This window comes from Biomphalaria glabrata, chromosome 13, assembly GCF_947242115.1.
Source record: "Biomphalaria glabrata chromosome 13, xgBioGlab47.1, whole genome shotgun sequence".
NCBI classification, from domain to species: domain Eukaryota; kingdom Metazoa; phylum Mollusca; class Gastropoda; family Planorbidae; genus Biomphalaria; species Biomphalaria glabrata.
This window is the reverse complement of record NC_074723.1, coordinates 18,301,727-18,321,588: the sequence shown is the minus strand read 5'-3', so window position 1 is coordinate 18,321,588 and position 19,862 is coordinate 18,301,727. Positions and strand designations below refer to the sequence as shown.

Here is a 19,862-nt window from a genome sequence, read left to right as displayed (position 1 = left end):
TCCTGATAACTTTGCAATACAAAATCAACTCGGTGGAAGAGAGCATTAAGGAGATATTTAACCAGTTGACCAAAGCCATGAATGAAAATGAACAAATAGCTACCACGCCCAACAAGACAGAAGAACAAATAAAAGATCAAACGAGAATCATGATTAATGAGCTGCTGAACACTAAGCAGTATCAGATTGAGTCGACAGATGAAAGAGCTACACCATTGATGAACAGCGAACAATTGTCCAACCAAGAATGTGGCGATCCAGACAATTACGATAAAGATGCTGGTGATGGCTGTGCTGTCTGTGACTGTGATAGCAAACCAAACGAATGTGGCCAACAAGAAATGAAAAGAGACGGTAGCTGTTTCTGTTTCAACGAAAAGCAGAATGAGACCGTTGAAGAAACAATAGAAGAGACCTATAGTTTGACCGAAGCTTTAGCTACAGATAAATCTGATATGAGTACCTCAACCAGCCAAACAGATCAAGACAACGTTGGGTCTGCGTCCAAGCCTGTTGCTGTGGGCCTTAAAGACTTCTGTCTATCTGCCAGTGTCTACGAGAGGAACCCGAAGATTGATTACTGCACTGATGCGTTTGAAAAGAACTGTACGTACGTAGCTATGCAAGAAGACTGTGAGTGCCAAGAAATACACCAACAAGCTCTAGACTTAACAGAAGCTTGTACAGCTATCAAGGTAGGCGCGAGAAGCCCTGGTGATAGTCAAGGAATTACAATAGAAACTGATGCTGAACTTGATGGACCTTTGCACGTTGAATGTTATCAATCTGCCCCACTGTCGAGTCCTCCAGACTCGGATGAAGGTGATGACGTGTTTGACACCTTGCCTTCAAGTGGACTTGCAGCTCATTCGCAAAGCACCCATCGAAGAATAATGCTGAAGCAACTTGTTAGATCAACAGTCTTGATGACTACAGCTATGAAATGCCATACCTTCCTCTGTGCTAAGAGGCTGCCATCATCATTGATCGACAAGAAAGCAAGACAACGACAACGACATCAACGCAACCAAAGAAATATCAAATGGAGGAGGCGGAGAAAGCGACACATGCAGAGTGCAACGTGGATGGCTCCAACAAGATCAAGATACAAACCCACCTCTTCTCCCACTGATAGACCCCCACCTGCATTTATGAAACTCCATAGCCCATGTTGTTAGAAAACAAGCTCCACCACTTCTCCCGTTGATAGACCCCCACCTACACTAATGAAACTCCATAGCCCATGTTGTTAGAAAGATTCTGTCCGGAACCATCAGACCAAAGACGAACGCCTTACTATCAGTTGAAAGTGTGAAGCCATTAAAGAATAATTTAAGAACATTCCTCATAGAACATTCCTCATGAGAATAGGTTGATGAAGTATAACAAAGGTTTTAGAAGAACGCTAATTAAGTCAGAAGCAAGGAGGACAGAAAAGAAGTAGTTTAAGAAGCCAGAACTGTGAAGTGAGTAACCATCTGAGATAGAACTGTACAAACAGAACTGTACAAGAAGATCAACCCAACAGACATTGTACAAACCCAAGTCAGTTGCTGTTGTTTAAAAGAAGATCATGTGAGTATTGCTGTACTGTAATGAACCTGGTCATCTCTGAAGAAGCTCTGGAAAAAGATGCTTGAAAATGTAAAACTCAGCCAGTGAAGCACGAACTCGTTAGAATGCTGATGAATTTCTCGACAAGAGTGCCCAATGTCGTCATCTGAAGGTCAATGTTTCCATACCAAGATTGTTGAAAAAAGTTGGACAACTGCCAGATTGAAAGAACATCTCTGAGAAGGGGGCAACCACCAAAGCTTCCTTCTTGAAAACGTCGATCGGTTTCTTCAGTATCGTGGTGAAATGGAATCTGTTCGGGACGAACAGATCTAAGAAGGGGGCAGTGTTACAAATGACCAGTGACAGGAAGAGGTTAACGTGTGACCCCGACGAGATAACACATCAGCGGGTGTTTCCTGGAATGTACATGTATAAACAGAGACAGGATGTGACGTGTCCTTACATGTTATTCCAAAAGGTACTAGCAATGTCCAGTGACAGATAGAGGTCACAACTTGTGACCCCGGCAAGATGACACTGCAGCCGATGTTTTCTGGAATCTACATTTATAAACAAAGACAGGATGTGACGTTTCCCCACGTGTTATTCCAGAGGATACTAGCCGTGTTTGTGCAACTTTGGACAAGCGATTAGGGACTCTATATAAGCCAGAGAGTTAATGTGAAAGTCAGTCGTATGGAGTCGTGAGTGAGCCGTTACAGTCGATACAGACTATGTAAGACGTGTGCGGCTCTGTGGAAGAGAAATGTGTACGACTCGATGCAAGTTAACTAGGGTAGAGTTAACTGGAGTGGACTACTGTCGTTAAAGTCTATACAGCGAACTACAGTGGACTTGAGCCGTTACAGTCGATACAGTCGATGTAAGACGTGTGCGGCTTTGATTCGGTAGACTTGAGTACGACTTGGTTCAGCTTTGGGAGACCTGGAGCGACACTGGGAAGTGTGTTGTTGGTCTGTTCTGTGGAATACGGCTCGAGGAAAGTTGAGAAGAGATGAATTACAACGAAGTGAAGAGATGAATTGCAACGAAGTATAGCTAACTGTAAACTGACAGATATTGTACAGTCTTCTACGCTACATGTTACAGTAACGAATTGTTAGAGTTAATAGTCATTAAAGTTATATGAAACTGAAAGTTTAGTCGTCAAGTTCTTTGCTGTGTTTTTATTTGTGTGCCAACTAATACATCTAGCCAGAAAATTCAGAAATACGTAACAATAATATAATGACCTTCGTCATCCATCAATCGACTATGGATAAGCCGATATATATATATATATATATATATATATATATATATATATATATATATATATATATATATATATATATATATATGTACAATTATTATTTTACAAGGTTTCATTAGCCACATGTCAGCGAAGGTGGTGAGTGACCATCCTGATGATCAGTGTATATAAGCTCCCTTAAAGACAAATCACCAACCTATTTTAAGCTGGGCGTTAAAAAAAAATCTGGAATGAAAATGTTCACGTTTAGAGTTATATTTGATCTCGAGCCTCATGGTTTAACAACAAACGCTTCAACACCACAGCCCATCATCTTTTACAAAGTCACTAAAACTCAATATTTTATCAACATTATATTTTGCCACTACTGTGATGGTATTGTTTTTCACTGCAATTGGTAAAAAGACGTCAAGAGACTCCATTGAAAGAAGTGGTCAAGGACTTAAAGCATAAAAAAAAAAAAAGAAAAGAAAAAATGCTCTTGCTAACCCCACATATCCAGATAGAATATGCCAGATCAGATCCGTCCCATAATCCCCCCTTCCCGCAACATACCGCTGGGTAAATGCCTTCAGGTACACCTGTTAATATTGTGACAAACAAGAATTCCAAAAGGTCAGTGATTCGCAGGGCGAAGGTCAAGCCCTTTGAGAGACACTTCGTCTTGCCTAATATTCTATGTTTTCAGATTACACTTTGTCTACCCCGCCCCGCTATGTCTCCTGTTGGATTCATGTTTTTTTATTTCTTTATTTAAAAAAAAAGTTTGTTTCATTTCCAAATGACAACATTCTTTACTCTGTATTAAAAGCAAGGGGTGCCGCTGTGAGATACACTAGTAACAAATTCCTTAAGCTTTGTCCCTTCTTTCGTGCAAAACAATAACACCAGGTTCCGCAACCGAGTTTTTGTATACCTTACCTCTCCCACCCACAGTTTTATTTTTTACCACTGGTAAATAGAACGAAAGGCATTCCTGGTCTAGACTGTGTTCACCATAGACTTCTGACAACTGCTAGGGCTCAAGTATATTTCTTAATTGGGACATGAAGTCATCTCTAGGTATACGTATGTATCTCTCTATAATAGTCTATAAGATCTACGTAGTGTCTAGCACTTAAGTTTATTGTTTTCCTGTAAACACAAACCTAGATATTTCAATATACACATTTTTACCCAGGCATTTCAATCTGCAAATCTTACACCCAGACAAAGTGATGCATTGACTTCTCTAGATCTTCCAACATTTTGATACCAGTAGAGAAGATTGGACCCAGGTTATTTCTAAATACCCAGACAAAGTGATGCATTGACTTCCCTAGATCCTCCAACATTTTGATACCAGTAGAGAAGATTGGACTCATGTTATTTCAAAAATATCTCAGATCTATAATATTTCCTACAGCATTAACTTTTTTAAAAATCATAAATTACCAGAGTAGATGTTTTGTATTCGCACCAAATAGTAGAGGCGTAGTTAGGGGGGAGCACGATGCCCCGGGGGCGCCACACGCAGAGAGACGCAAAAAAAATCATTGTAGATATTTTAGTTAGGTACATTCTATGGTTATTTGTATTATATTATTATTAATTATTATTTATTTATAAGCCTTTATTTCTATGTGATGATCATGGGAAAATGGGGGGGGGGGGAAATTAAAGTTTCTTGCCCCGAGCGAACGTTTTGCTAACTACGCCTCTGCCTAATAGTTGTGACGTACGTATGATACAAGACAGTAAATTAGACTTGCAACGACAATAAAACGCAAATAGAATAATTGGTAGTACTGGCCTATGTTTTTCTATCTTATCAAAAATCATAATGCAACTAGAATGCATTGTTTAATCTCACATTCTTGTGTAGTTCTTGTGACAAAGATTATATCAGGCTTTGTCTGTCTGGGTAGATTCTTATACTCGTTTTTTTTTCCTCCCGATTCCCATCCTCGAATGAAGTTCAAATATCGCACAAATGGTCATAATGGAAGACAATAGTGAATCAATTATGGTAATTAATTAACGTTGTTTTATAAAGAAATAGGGGAGCTAACACTTTCTGTATTAAGAAATAAGGCAGTGATTGTGCGGTGCTTTTCCTTACATAAGCCCTTTTTTTGGGGTTAAGTATTTAATTATTTTTTGTTTTATTTTAAGTTAAGAACAAGAACAAAAAAAAAAGGAAGCCTTAGCAAAATAAATTTAGAATCATTGATAGCGTGACGAGCCATGGAAGGAAAACAATAGCCATATTGTGTTTATATTAAGCGTGTCGATGGACAACGTTATTGTTCTCTTTTGTAATGAGACAACTGTAAAGCACAGATTACAAGTTACCTCAAGTATCACAGGTAAAAGTACAGGTAAAAGTAACAGCGGTAACTTCAGTTGATTGGGACTTTAAGGACAAAAACAGTTCATTTTGATGCCCTACACAATCAATTAGATCTACATATAGACAAGACTGAAGTCTTACAAGTTTAGACGTTGAAACTTAAGGCGGTAAGCATATGCCCACTAATTAACAACCTGGGCACTAAATGCATCTTGGGAAGGACTATGTGAATGTTGGGAACCGCTCTGAGAGTATTTAGTAGAACATGTACGTGCCACCAGTTTCGGGTAAATCCATTTTTCTAGTCGTCACGTGAATGACGTAATGCTAATTTATCTTCTACGAGAATACAGGTGTTGTCTGTTTATAGTACCCCGCATAGAAACACCAAGAAAAGACATGTCCCATTCTCCAGACACTGTTTGTATTATCAAATCACCAAGATACAATTTACACGTGGTAATATTGAATTGTATTATTTCTTACTTGGGGCACCTAGAATTACAATAACAATAGTTGTTTTTTTTTTTGATGATATTAGAGATCTTCCCGATAAACTAGCAAAAGTCATGGAAGCTTAAATTGAACTTCACTGTTGCCAATTTAAAAAAAAAAGAAAAGAAATGAGCTGTAATTTTAACGATATCTCAATACGTAGCACTTGATCTTCGTATTAATTCTTATTACTGTACATAGTTATCCATTTGTTTTTAGTAAGTATTAAATCATACAGTGAGAGTCTCTGAGTAATGTGCATATGAAAATTTGTGCTTCAAACGGTAGAGCTTAGACAATTTGAATCTGAAATGCTAAAAAAGTAAAAAAAAAATACATCATAGTGCCCATACCTTTAAAAAAACAACAACATAGGTATCGACACCTCCTTTATTTTGTGCGGCGGATACAAAACTTTAGCTGTTAATAGTTTTTCGGGCATAAATGAAAATTTCTGACAATCAGTGTAACTGTTTTGACTTCGGGTAAGACTTAGACGACATTTTGGTAAGTTTTGTAAAATGTCTCACATGTTTCGCACGATTCTTTAGAGTTGAAGATAATCTACATTCCTAGCTCAGATCCTACAGCAGGACGACCGGAGATGGGCAGCGAGCAGTGTATGAACGCCGGACAATCGAGACGACCGGAAGAAAGCCCATCGCGCATACCGCACGGCCAAGCAGCCATCCAAATCCATGTTATGACTGTTCAACCATTAATAGGTCAAAGGTCAAGTTATTTCAAAGTTTAGTTGTTTTTGTTTCTTTAACCTCTTATGAAGACTATAGTAACGCCTTCAGTTATAGATCCACTTTATCACGGAAACAAGCAAAATACAAAAAGAAATCCTTTTTTTTTAATATCAAATCTATCTGAGGTGAAGAACTCTGCACTATATCTCTCAATAATGTAGAACTTATTTCCCTTATTCGATACCAAACAAAATAATTAATTGATTGATTGGTTAATTTTTAATTAATTCTTTTTTTGTTACATACAATAAATAATTGTTTAAGGTTTCAACTTGATCCGAGAACGGATGTGGGAGAAATAACGTGTTCAATTATCTAAGGGGACGAAACTCTACATATTTAACCATATATATATGAATACTGAAGAATTAATTTATTTCTCAAGTTGGTATCAAACAAAATAATTAATTACCAGTAATAAATTCACTAATTGGTTAATTAGTTTTATTGATTCATGTCTCGTCGAAACCAATGAGTAAGTGTGCAAAGTTTCAACTTGATCCAAAAAAGGGTGTGGGAGATAAAACGTGTACGAACATTTTACCAGACAGACAGACAGATAGGGTGAGTGGATATAAACTTTATAAAAAAAGCTAAGAATGCACTATAAATTTAAATCAAACAGTAGAGATACAAATTTTCATCGCTGGCCGCAGAAGATTAGTGACTGCCTTCCAGATTGACATATGTTACATGTTTCAAAACTTAAGATGTCCCTAAAGTCGAAGAAAAGTTGGTGAACACTAAATTGCATAAAATAAAAACAAAACTAAGCAACTAGATAATTGTGATGACCTGCATCATAAATAAAACTAGAGGAACAGCAAAGCGCCTGTGTCAAGCTATCTGACAGATTCATCTAATCACTTTTTAATCCCAGACAATTTAGTGGGTTTTTTTTTCTCCTCTCTGCTTGGTTGAAGGGAAGAGGGGCGATGGCTGATAGACGAAATAGGGATTCGGGAGTGAAGGGGTTGGGGGCTAAGGGGGTCGGACCAGCCATAAGAGTTATTCTACTCGCCTCCCATCAAAGGTCGTAATTTAGATAAACTCTAATTGTCAGATAATGTAGTCTGAGTCATCACTGCCATCTAACAGATTTATGTCCCCTGTTAAAAAAAAAAGCTGTTTCCGTCAAACCGAAACACAAAATATACACTCCATTCGCAATATGTTTTTTTATTCTATAGAAATTATTCCTTGAAATTCTAGCTTCTCGATTCCAAGAAATAGAAAAGAGAAAAAGTAATAATCATGGAAAAAATAAAAAGACCAGAAAAGTATCTTCTCAATGTTGGGCAAAAATAATTGCATTTTTTTTTAATTAGAAAGACATATTCATCGATGAACAATAGAAAGTAAAGGTGTCTGGTCGTTGTATTAGCCACTTAACTCCCTCGTTAACCGTCGGCCATATAAACAGATGAGCTTTGCAACATCTGCCCTATTGATCGCAATTTCTAAAAGTTGTTAGATGAGGTGTTGGACTTCTATAAATTTAAAGTTGGCATTCAATTATTCAAATGCGCCCTAGAGAAATCGATCATGTCGTTGACAGAGGAAAGACATCTGTTATTCATCAATTATTTAAAAAAACTGATAGACATTGGAACTGTCTACCTAAGGTTCAGAGACCACAGTCAGTTGACTGCTATTAGATATTTGTTCCGGCTACTAAAAGCTGACTACAGTTATGAAAATTAGAAGCTCTGAATCTGAGCATCACAGGGAAACGATCCAATTATTGTAGGTACTCCGAGAGTGAGTCATAGCAGACAGTGTAGACAGGCACCAAACAGCAAAACGTCTGCGCTCACGTGAGTGGCTGTATGGGAGCACATCCGGAAACAGGAATAGCCATGCATTCAATACATATACACACATACAAACAGACACAATTAGCGAGTGCATCTGAATATCTCACAGCAAATGAAATACTTAATGAGGTCTAATGAATACCACCAACGGCACACATCGCCACAATGTAAAAGAAATGCAGGTTTGTTTCCTTTTTTTAATCTTTTGCTTAAAAACTAAAACTTTTCAGGTTAACGAAAACACAATTACGTTACACAAACTCGCTTGGTGGGCCCTGCGGGTTAATCGCACTTACACATAACATCATATTATTTTTATTCACAATAGTGAACCAATAGCAGACCATTTGCACTGGTCCGCAAAAAGAGAATCGGTCACTGCGCACTAAGCATGCTATGCATGAAAGATGCGGTATATAAAAGCAATGATATATATATAAATGTGTGTATGTATAAACTATAACAAAAAAAGAACTTGTCGAGCTTGTTAATCAAGTGACTGACTGATTCAGGCAACCTGTTGTATGCTCTAATGGCACTATGGCAGAACATATGGAATAAGAAATGTGCCCTTATCTTTGGGTCATTCTGTGTATTTTATTAAATTGTGTGTTTGTTTTTGTTTTTTAATGTCTTTGTAAATTATGGTTCAGTGCTTCATGTATTTTACTTTTAAGCCACCTGTTCTGAAGTGTCTTTAATTGAGTGATTCTACATAATGGTGTTGATCTAGACAAAGGCAAAAAAATATTAAGATAAGATAATTTTATTGATGCAATCAAATGGAAATTCAGTTTGACTACAATGGACAATATCAGCGTAACTACTGTACAATAACAGTATAGATGAAAAATTCGAACAACATTCACACACAGTTGATTTATGATTTTTGCGTCTGTTCTACATGTGAATAAATAGCTTCCGAGTTGCTTGATATTTTTTTGTGAAATGTATTTCCACGTGGTTAAAGAGGTGGGGGATGCTTGATATTTTATATGAAATGTATTTCCACGTGGTTGAAGAGGGGAAGAACCCAACACGGAGGATTATTAGTGTTTCTTTCTACGTTCTTAATTTTCATGTCGGAGGGTTCAGATCAGTAATCCTATATCTGAGATGAACCGCGCTGTGGTTTCCAGATCAGGCAGTACTCCGTATAGTTCTTCGTATTTGTGTGAAAAGGAACATTTTCTGTATCTGAAGTCTTGATTTTATAACAAAAAAATATTCTGTCGTACTTTTACGAAGAAACCACACAATTCGTGTGAGGCAACAGAAAAACATCGCCACCACTCGTCACGCTCCGGCGACTTTAAAATTAATAAACACCCAACATTACGCAAAAGTGGCGTGTGCTTTTTTTTTTTTAAATTGCAACACGTGTGTTAGGGCAGCACACTGACATCGTCTGCAGTTCTTCTCTTTTCACTGAAAATCTGGTTTGTTCCGGAATGAAGACTCTTAACTCCTGTTTTTCGACTGCGCGTTTTGGAAAAGGAGAAAAGAAAAAAAAAGGGGGGGGGGTGTCCATAAGCTCTATATTAAGTTGCTCCCAACAATTGCACTGAATTATAAGTCAATCATGCTTGCTGAAACATTCACGGTCGACCTACTTCGTGACAAACAAGAATGGAACGAGACCAAATCGTACTATCCAGGCCTTTGGTTCAGTGACTGTACACGCTGTGTGTGCAATCAAACTAGGGTGTTAATCTTTGGAGTTCTGGGGCCTTTGACTTCAAAATGTGAGACTTGAATTTCCTCAAACAGCTCGGCCGGGAGCAAACATAAAAACAACACTTTTTTTCACTAAGTTTATATTTATAGCCAGAAGTTTTATAGAAGTTGATCTAAGAATGGGAAATCATTTCAACAGAAAAACTAATGTATATTTAAAAAGCCCCTCTTTTCACGACACACAACATCGCTAATTTCTCTCGATTTTATGACCGCTGCCAGATTTCATAATGGCAACATAAACAAGTGGAGTTGAAGCCCATGGTTATTCCATTACATCCTTTGCTATCCCCGAATCAATGCTATCACTATGAGACATTTCAGCAAAGAAGACTAATCTAATAAGTAAAGTAGAAATAATGCATAAAAAAGTACTTTACAAATACAAATTGTCACCAATAGCAAAGACAAAAAGACAAACACTCTTTTGTTCCCCTGGCAATCAAATCACTAAATAGAAACAATCTGATAAAACTTTTCACATGTAAATTATGAGTGAGTCTGGTGTGAATGTACATTTTGTTTTTTTATAGTTATAATGTTTTGTTTGGTGTAATGCACAAATTGTAAGACAAATTTCCTTACGTACAATAAAGATTATTATTATTATTATTAAATACATAACGTAATAAAATACACAAAGATAAAGACATTCTTTCTTATTCCATATGCTAGGAACTATTCCTACAAGTAGTCCTTCTTCCCTAGTGCCATAAGAACCTGGAATCGCCTAAATAAAAAAAACAACAACAATGACTTGGCAGAATTGAATTCTCTAATTAGTATGGACAACTAGATTAACAAGCGTAGCATTAAATTATCTTCTGATAATAAGGAACGTCCGTAATTTAGAAGGTAATATAGGACCAACGCTATCACTAAACAAGAATCAATGCTATCACTATCTTACCAATGTTCTCGCAAAGAACTTATGCAATCCGGGGTAGCAATATCAATGCGCAGACATCATGTAGAAAGGCCATCAATTCTTGTCAGTCCTCTGGCATGAGGGGATGACAGATACGCATGGGTTAAAACAATAATGAAGAAGGGAAGAGACACCAAATCTAAGTTCTTTATTTTCTCACAAGCACAGTTAATTAGATCATGTGACTTGGTTGCAGGAGTGGAATCATAGTCAAATGGACCACAGCGTTAATTTATTACAAAACTTTCTCTGTCTGGTAAAAAGTTTGTACACGTTATTTCTCCCACACCCGATCCCGGATCAAGTTAAAATTTTGCAAAATTATTTCAAGTATCTGACAAAACAAGAATCAATAAAAAGAAATTAAACAGTTAGTTAATTAGCTATTGGTAATTAAATATTTTGTTTGCTGTCTAACAAGGGAAAGAATGTGATAGGTGTGGTGGTATAAGTTGAATTAGTCCCCTTGAGGAGGCTTGAGCCCTGAGTTTGAATTCAGGTCGTACAACCTTTTTAAAAATGCATTTAAAAAGTGAAGTCCGTAATGTCCACAAAGATAGCCCCTTCTCCCCCCATCCCAAACTGGTCCAGACAACTGATAAGATCATAGCGCACAGAGAAAGCTAAAAGCATGCAATTGAGCTAAACAAAAACTTATAATCGCATATATTTATTATTGTTAAACTAGATCTATTACAACTTTAACAATATGGTTGATCCAAACTAATTGATATTATTACACTTTATATCTTACTATCAGCTTTGTTTGATTGTTTTCTTTTTAAGTATTTCGTTTTGTGTATGTTTTTCTTATTTTACTTCTTTTAACAAATTTTTAGGTTACAAATAAAAAAAAAGGGAGCCGCCGAATCACAATTGTTTTCAATAAGTCTTCATACTTTCAGAAGTAATATTTTCATACTTTCAGAAGTTCAGTCTGACGACTTAATGACCAAGTGTATTGCATGAGATTCCTGTATTAGTAAAGAAACAACAGAACTCCTTTTTTTTTTTCGAAATATAATTTAATCTTCCAAGTTGAAATCATAACAGAAGAACTCACACTCTGTACTGCATGTAACAACACATACACTAGAATTTAATTTTAATGATGACTTCACAGTAGTTGATTTAACATGAAGCTTTAACATTTTAGATTTGATGAACCAGATTTCGGACCCTAAAACAAGTTTCTCTCTTCTTTTAACAGTTTTCCCAAACTCAGAAATCGAAACTTCAGAGACCGGTAACAAATGTTTTTTTTTCATTTTTAATAAATATCTCTCCGACGTTGTTTATTCTTTAGTGTAGAAAATTTAGCTCTTTCTCTCCTAACTGACGATACCAGCGTTGATTCCACCAGAATGTGGTAAAAAATTACGAAGAGAAAGAGTTAAAGCTATCAAGAAACTAGTAGAGATGACTGTATTCAATCAGATTTCTACGCTCTAGAAGGAATGATACTGTACAACTCTATTGTCAATTCAATTGTTCACAATGTTAGATCTTAATTTATATTTGTTAAGTAAAAATTACTAAACAACTGTTCAAAGATTTTTAAATGCAATATATAGATTTTTTTTTATTTTTGTATTCAGGATCTCAACTAGATCAAGTGCACCGTAAGAGATTTGATGTATTCATATTGTAATCAGGGTAGGAAACTCTTTTGTTCAATTGTTAAATACACGTGAACATAAGAAAGAACAAGATTTGCCTCACAGGGAATTATAATGTTAGCTGAGAGTAATGAATATTTATATGTTAGTGAAGTCTTCAGACAATCTTACTGCATTCACAGGAGTGTATCAAGTCCTACAATGTCCTGAGAGTGAGAGACGGATTGATAGACAGAGAGAGAGAGAAAGAGAGAGAGAGATTGAAAGAGATTAAGAAAGAAGAGAGAAAATAATATACAGAGAAAGACCATGGGGAACAAGAGAGAGAGGCAGATTGAGAAAGAGAAATTGAGAGAGAGAGAGAGAGAGCCAGAAAGAGAGAGAGAGAGGGGGAGAGGGATTGAGGACAGATGGAGTTATAGAGAGTTTGAGGGAGAGGGGGATTGGGAGACAGAAAGAGAGGGATTGAGAAACAGAGAAAGACAGACAGATTGAGAGAGAGAGAGAGATAAAGAAGCGCGCGATGGGTAGTCTTAAAAAGGCGTGGTAAAGTTGATCTCACTAATCGAGGGCGTTATTCTGTTCTAGCTCATAAAGTCAGTCGATATATAGTCCACTGCTGTAAATACATGCACTTATAGAAACTCAAGATACAGGCTGGTATGAAACTTAAAGAAATACCCAATTGAACCTAACTTCTACACGTCTTACTCTTGAGTCATTACAATATTGAAAAAAAAAAAGTAGTTTATAAATCAGCCGTAATTTATTAATTTTATTTTCTATAAAAAAAAAAGGGGGGGGGGGGTAGATACTCTATTCTAAGTGGAGATAGGGTGCAGTTGTTGATAGTTTGTAGTTCCTAGATTCTGTTATTCTTTCTGAAAATATTGAAACCTGCCTTTTTATCTGCCTGAGTGGATCACTCCGGGGCCGATTGTGAGTTTGTGTTTCCACACAAACTGTTTTGTAACCCTTTTTTTTTTAAATCATTTTACTTGCTTAATGATTGGGTCTAACCTAATTAACCAAAATACAATCGCTACAGACCGTTACATTTTTTTTTAGCCCTTTTAAACAATTTCAGCTCCGTGGTTAATTGACTGAAGTCTATGCTATTTTTTTGAAGCAATAGACTTTGAAAGGAAACTTCATTGTATCGCTATTTAGAAGAAAAAAAAATACAGCTTTCATGGTTGTAATACACCCTTAATTTTATGTCCGCCTCACGAACTACTAACTTTATCGGTCGTTTCTAAGGGCCTGCCTTACGTCCTGTCTCCCTTCTCTACTGTCAAGAAACCAATCTCTAAATCTATACATTTCATCAGCTCATTCAGTCCACATGTCAACCACATAGAATGTCATATAGATCCCATGAGTTTGTCATTACGTTACTTTAGTGGTCAGTCCAAACCAGCACATTACAGTCCAATCAGATGGACAACAGTGTCTGTACATCTAATGACACACGCCGAAAGACTTATTACGAAGCCAAGTTGCTTGTTAGTTCACGAGCAACAAATCCCTTTAGTGATTTATACCGACCAACGGGCCGTCCGGAAGTGACAGGCCGACAGGCGAGTCGACCGATATGACCGACGAACTGAAACCGATTATCGTGTGTCGGTCAGTTAAGTGTATTCCGCATTAACGGGACGACACGAATTCCGGATTTGACACCGACTGATCTCCCTTTATTAACCGTGTCGCTAGACGCCGGACATGCAAACGGGTGGTCGGAAAGGGCGATTGGTGTTCCGACAGGTGGACAAAGGGGGAGATAATAACCATTACCCAAAGAGCTGGAGCTGACGTTTCGGCCTTAGTTGAAACATGTTAGGTAGACGTATAGCATTGAGGTAAAACGTGATGCTTGTATAAATATTTCATCGCTACTTAATGCTTTCTGAAAACTGCATTACAAAAAAAAGACATAACTGATTTTAAAACAAAAAAGTTAAGCTATAAAGATCACTTTATTCCACACCTTATAACTGCATGCTACAGAAGAATCCTGTGTTTCACACTGTAAGACCAAAAGATTAGAGACAGGGTTACTGCAGTGATTGGACCCCATGATGACCTGCTATCGTAAAAGAACGCAAGCTTAAAATCTATGGCCATATTACAAGATCCTCGGGGCTCGCAAAGACCTTCCTTCAGGGAACAGTACCAGGAAAAAGAAGAAGAGGCAGACATAGAAAGCGATGGGAGAACAACATAAAAGAATGGACGGGCCTGACTCTGAAAGAGGTTCTAAATAGGGCAAAGGACAGAGAGGAATGGAGAAAGACGGTGGACGAGTCTTGCATGGTGCCCCAACGGTCAAATAGACTAATGGATAGGTTAAGGTAAAGTAAAAAAGATTGCATGATAATTCGCATAATTGCATAACATTATAAAATTACATAAATGTTTGTATTTTTTATTGACAAGACTTTGTGATGAAAACGGCATTTCAAAGTGAATGTAAGAAAGGATCCATCCAATTATACCTACTAGTACATTAAAATAGAATGATTACAAAAGAACTTTGCCAGTCGTTGGAGTGATTGTGCTGAAGAAGACGAAGACTCCGTGCTTGCATTGACAACTTCGTTCCTTCGAAAGAGGATAATTGGGTCAAGTTTTTATTACGATTCATGAATATCCAGTATCCACTTATCCAGATACCCAAGTTATAGCGCTCTTTTAATAATAAATAGAATCTATACCATAGGCCTAATCAATAGTGAGAATATGTGTGTGTCACTGAACTAGGTAACATTGTCTGTTTATAGGCGGACTAAACTAGGTTAGAAGAGTGCTTATTGAACATGAGTACGCACAACACAGGCGTGACGTCATCCCGTGTCTGGGATTTCCCCTCGAAATCTATATGCTCACTGTTTGTCTACACAACCAATGGAAACTTTTATCTCGATCTAGTCACATGTCGTACATTGATAAAAAAAAAGAAAGAAAACGCAACCTAGTGGCTCACCCCATCGCCAGGGACAGATAATTTTGAAAATAATTTTTTGACTATTACTATTTTTCTTGACAACATAATTTTTTACGTATTTTATATTTTAAAAAAATCGATAAAATGATGTAAGCATATTAGTGAGGGCATGAGGGGAACAAACGTGTATTTCCACTTAAAAAATTAAGCCTTGTATACAACGAAAAGACTTAAGGATACATGTGACCAATTATAAGACTATATCAAGAGTATATAAATATTTAAATAAAAAAAAAAAACAATAAAGAAAAATTAGAAATCTACATTTCTTATGTATAGAACAAAATAAAAGCCTATAAAATCCTCACACTACTTGAGAATGTTACTTTGAGCCAGTGTTACCAATTTAAGTTCCCCTTTTTTTAAAAACCATTTCAAAAAATACACTAGCGATTATAATTACACAATGACCATTGCTTCATGGAACACTAACAGGAAAAAGTAGAAGAGATAGACAGAGAAAGCGATGGGAGGACAACATAAAAGAATGGATGGGCCTGCCATTGAAAGAGGCTCTAAGGCAAAAGACAAAGAGGAATGGAGAAAGACGTTCGACGAATCCTGCATGGTGCCCCAACGGTCCAATAGACTAAGGGTTAGTTTAAGGTTAAAAAAAAAAAAAGAAAGGACACACGAGAGATAACAAGGTGCATAGATTTTCCTTTAAAATCCCTGGCCTCGAACTCGAGCTCCCCCTCAGGTGGCCAAGTAGACCATGCCACTCAGCCACAAATGAACATTTCAATAACCAGGAGAATAGAATTAGGGAGATACACCCACTAACACATACACACAGTCACACACACACAAACATACACACTAGATCTATTATACATTTGCAAAAAATATTGAACAAGGCTTCATGTGTGGTCTTTCACTAAAATGCTTACCCGATATTTTGTATTGTCCGTTCAGGTCAACCTTTCACTAAGCTTGAAAAGAATAATGAAGCGGCATTAGAGAGAGAGAGAGGGGGGGGGGGTGAAGGTGTGGGAGATAAGGAGAGAGCGAAAAGAGAGAATGGGAGAAAACGAGAGAGAGAGAGGAAGAGTGAAAAGAAAAAAGGAGAGAGAGTGAGTAAGAAAGGAAAGAGTGAACAAAAGAGAGAAAAAGATGATCTGCATGAAAATAGTGATAAAATCTTATTAGTTTGGCCATTAGACTTTAAAGAGAGGGAAAGAATAGGTTCAACTACTAGTGCCACTAATATAAACCTGTTCACATTCTCGTATTGACATTTTTTTGCTTGTATTATCATTGAAAAAATGAAACTTTTTTACTTTAATTTCTAACATTTTTTTTTATTCTATAACAGTTTTGGTCACCCATTGAGTTTTTTTTTTGTTTTTTTTTTCAAATGTATAGACTTTGAACTCTTTAACATAGGTTTCCATTTTAAAGAAGACTACAAACAATTGATGTATATATGTTACATTAAAGATGAATATGATGACAGCATTGGGGGCACAGTTTCAAAGAAAATGTTGAAAATAAAAAGAAATTCCTATTAATGCATGAGTCAAATGGACCAGCAACTATTTAGCACATGTTGAAATTTAAAAGGGTATCCAATTTGCCACCCGTTACAAAGAGGAGTGGCTCAACCAATGGGCAACAGGAAACACTGGCAGAGCCATGTACAAAGAAATGACTATGCCTAACAAACTGGACAGTATTAACTTCCTCCCCCGCAAAGAACAGTCTACAATTTTCCAACTAAGAACAGGACACACACCTCTGTTAAATTGCCATCTGAACAAAATAAACTCCACACAACACCCCCTTTGCAGACACTGCGCCCACACTTATGAAACCGTATCCTCTTTGAATGCCCCTTCCTAATCCACCTTATTCAGACCCTACTTCCACTACAGCCCAACATAACCAACACCCTGTACGGCAGTACTGAACAACTGAAGAAAACAGCACACTTTTTTTTCTGCAAAAGAGCTCACAGCTCAGCAGCAAGAAAGCTGGCTAGAAGAAGAAGTAACCCGTTACAAAATCTTACAGGTTGTAGATATCTAGAGATATTCGAGAATTCGGTTAGTGAAGTAACTGATCTTATTATGGAGGTTCCTACCCTCCTCAAACTTTAAAAGCACTTGAAAGCATTAGTACATGTAACAAAAAGCATGCCATATTTATGAACAGTGGAGGTTCCTACCCTCTTCAAACTTTAAAAACACTTGAAAGCATTAGTACATGTAAAAAGAAGCATGCCATATTTATGAACAGTGGATTCTCCTACCCTCTTCAAACTTTAAAAGCATTTGAAAGCATTAGCACATGTAAAAATAAGCATGCCATATTTATGAACAGAGTTCTTGACACTTTAATAGCATTTCTCTCATTTTCTTTGCATTAATATATATATATATATATATATATATATATATATATATATATATATATATATATATATATATATATATATATATAGTCGACCGGCGGCGTAGCCTGCCCCGCTATTTTGCAGGGCCGGCCTTAGGACACCGCAAGCTATGCGACCGCAGTGGACCCCGCACTGTCATAGGCCCCACACTAATCCTAGATGTAAATTATTAAATTAAACCATTTTATAACTTATAACAGATTTTCCGCGGCCTCCTGATTTACCAGGAGCTCCTGGAAATCTCCTGAAATTACAAAATATACGAAGAAGTCCTGGAAATCCCCGGAAATTATTAAAATCTTTTGAGAACTCATACAAATCTTCTGAAATATATAGACAAAAATTGTCATTTTGAGGTGTCATTCAAGATGGAAAACGCGAATCCTCAGCGCGATAAAAAAAAACGCATTATGCAATACCCGTGATCTATGTAAGAAACAGAATTCTAATGATATACTCTCTACACGCAAGGCTCATAAAGTAATTTTGTACGTAGTAAAGAATGAAAAAAATACAAAGACGAATTTATTTTCTAATAAAAACTCTTAATTTTCACTTATTATCCGTATCCCTACTCAAACGTGGCCCCCGAGAAATCCGTTTCGCATAGGGCCCCAGAATGGTTAAGTCCGGGCCTGCTATTTAGCAAAGGATGAATACAGAGTAGATTACTTGTTCACTCCCCCTCTCTCTTTTTTTAGCCGCTAAAGTTACGTGGGGTAGAAATAAATTAAAATTAAAAGAGTGATCGTTTCATGACTTCTTAGTCACAATGGTTAAATCCGGTACTATTTAGTGACAGATGAAGACTACTTGTTCTGCCCCCCCCCCCTCTTTTTTTTTTCGAGGGGCAACTCTAGTCCGACTTGCAGAAATAAAAGAGTGATCTTTCCTTTACTTCTTGGTGTCCAAACTGTTGAGCCATGAAGAGAATCATTTATATATAGATAGATTATTAAACGTTTTATTTTTTAAATGGGAGCGCGCCCGCCAAGGGCAAGTGCCCCCCCCCCCCCATGTGCGGGTTTACAGTCTTGGACAGTGGTAAATCCGGTCCTGGATCTAGTAGGATCCTAAAAGTATGATGGGAAACATCTCAGAGTAATAAATTAGTGTCTACAACATGAAAACACAGATACTGTAACTCTAATAAGAGATATGCTCTATCGTTTTATGCTGCACACGTATTGAGCACACAGACACACACACAAACACGCCAATTTGTCCACAATTGTATGTAGCAATCATTACCAATCTTATTATCCAGCACGTTGTCCAGGTAACTAGACAAGACCCTTCCCACCATTCCCTCCTACCTTCTGCCATTTTGCTCCTTCCGCTAAACCCTTTGAGCACTGCTCCACCCCGGTCAATACATGCATGAATAATAAAAGAAGGTAAGCTTTAGGGAGGAGGGGGGATGAGGGACCAATTTAATGAGACCTGACTGATGGACGGGCATGTTGAACACGTAGCTAACGAGCAAATGTAGACAAGGTGTAGACTGGGGTCAACAAAGGTCACGGCAAAATCGCTTCCCCTTCCTCCTATATTTGTGTTTTCTCAGCACGTAGATGAAAGTAAAACCCCAGTTTCAACCCTTGCAAGAATGCCATTCGGTTCTAATTAAAAACTCTTTAGTATATTTCGGTTGTGTCGTGGGCGCAGTGAAATATTGCTCTACTTATTGTACTGCTAATTTTTCCAATTTGTATTCGTATAGTGAATGCATGCTAACTTTGGATACATGTTGCTGTGATGGCCGTCTGTAGTCGTTCGTAGAACGACTATAGTTCATTTTAAAGAAGGTCGGAACGATGTCGCCCACACAGCAGTTCCCCTACTCCACACAGCAGTTCCCCTACTCCACACAGCAGTTCCCCTACTCCACACAGCAGTTCCCCTACTACACACTGCCGAAACGGGAAATTCCCGATACAGTTTGAT

The 19,862-nt window shown here is 37.3% G+C and overlaps 1 protein-coding gene across 1 annotated transcript in view; it reads right to left on the bottom strand.

Moving 5' to 3' along the window:
- The window catches only part of LOC106057411 (uncharacterized), an 82,605-nt gene that overhangs the window by 58,152 nt on the left and 4,591 nt on the right, over window positions 1-19,862 (bottom strand). The gene's annotated exons all lie outside the window — the stretch shown is intronic.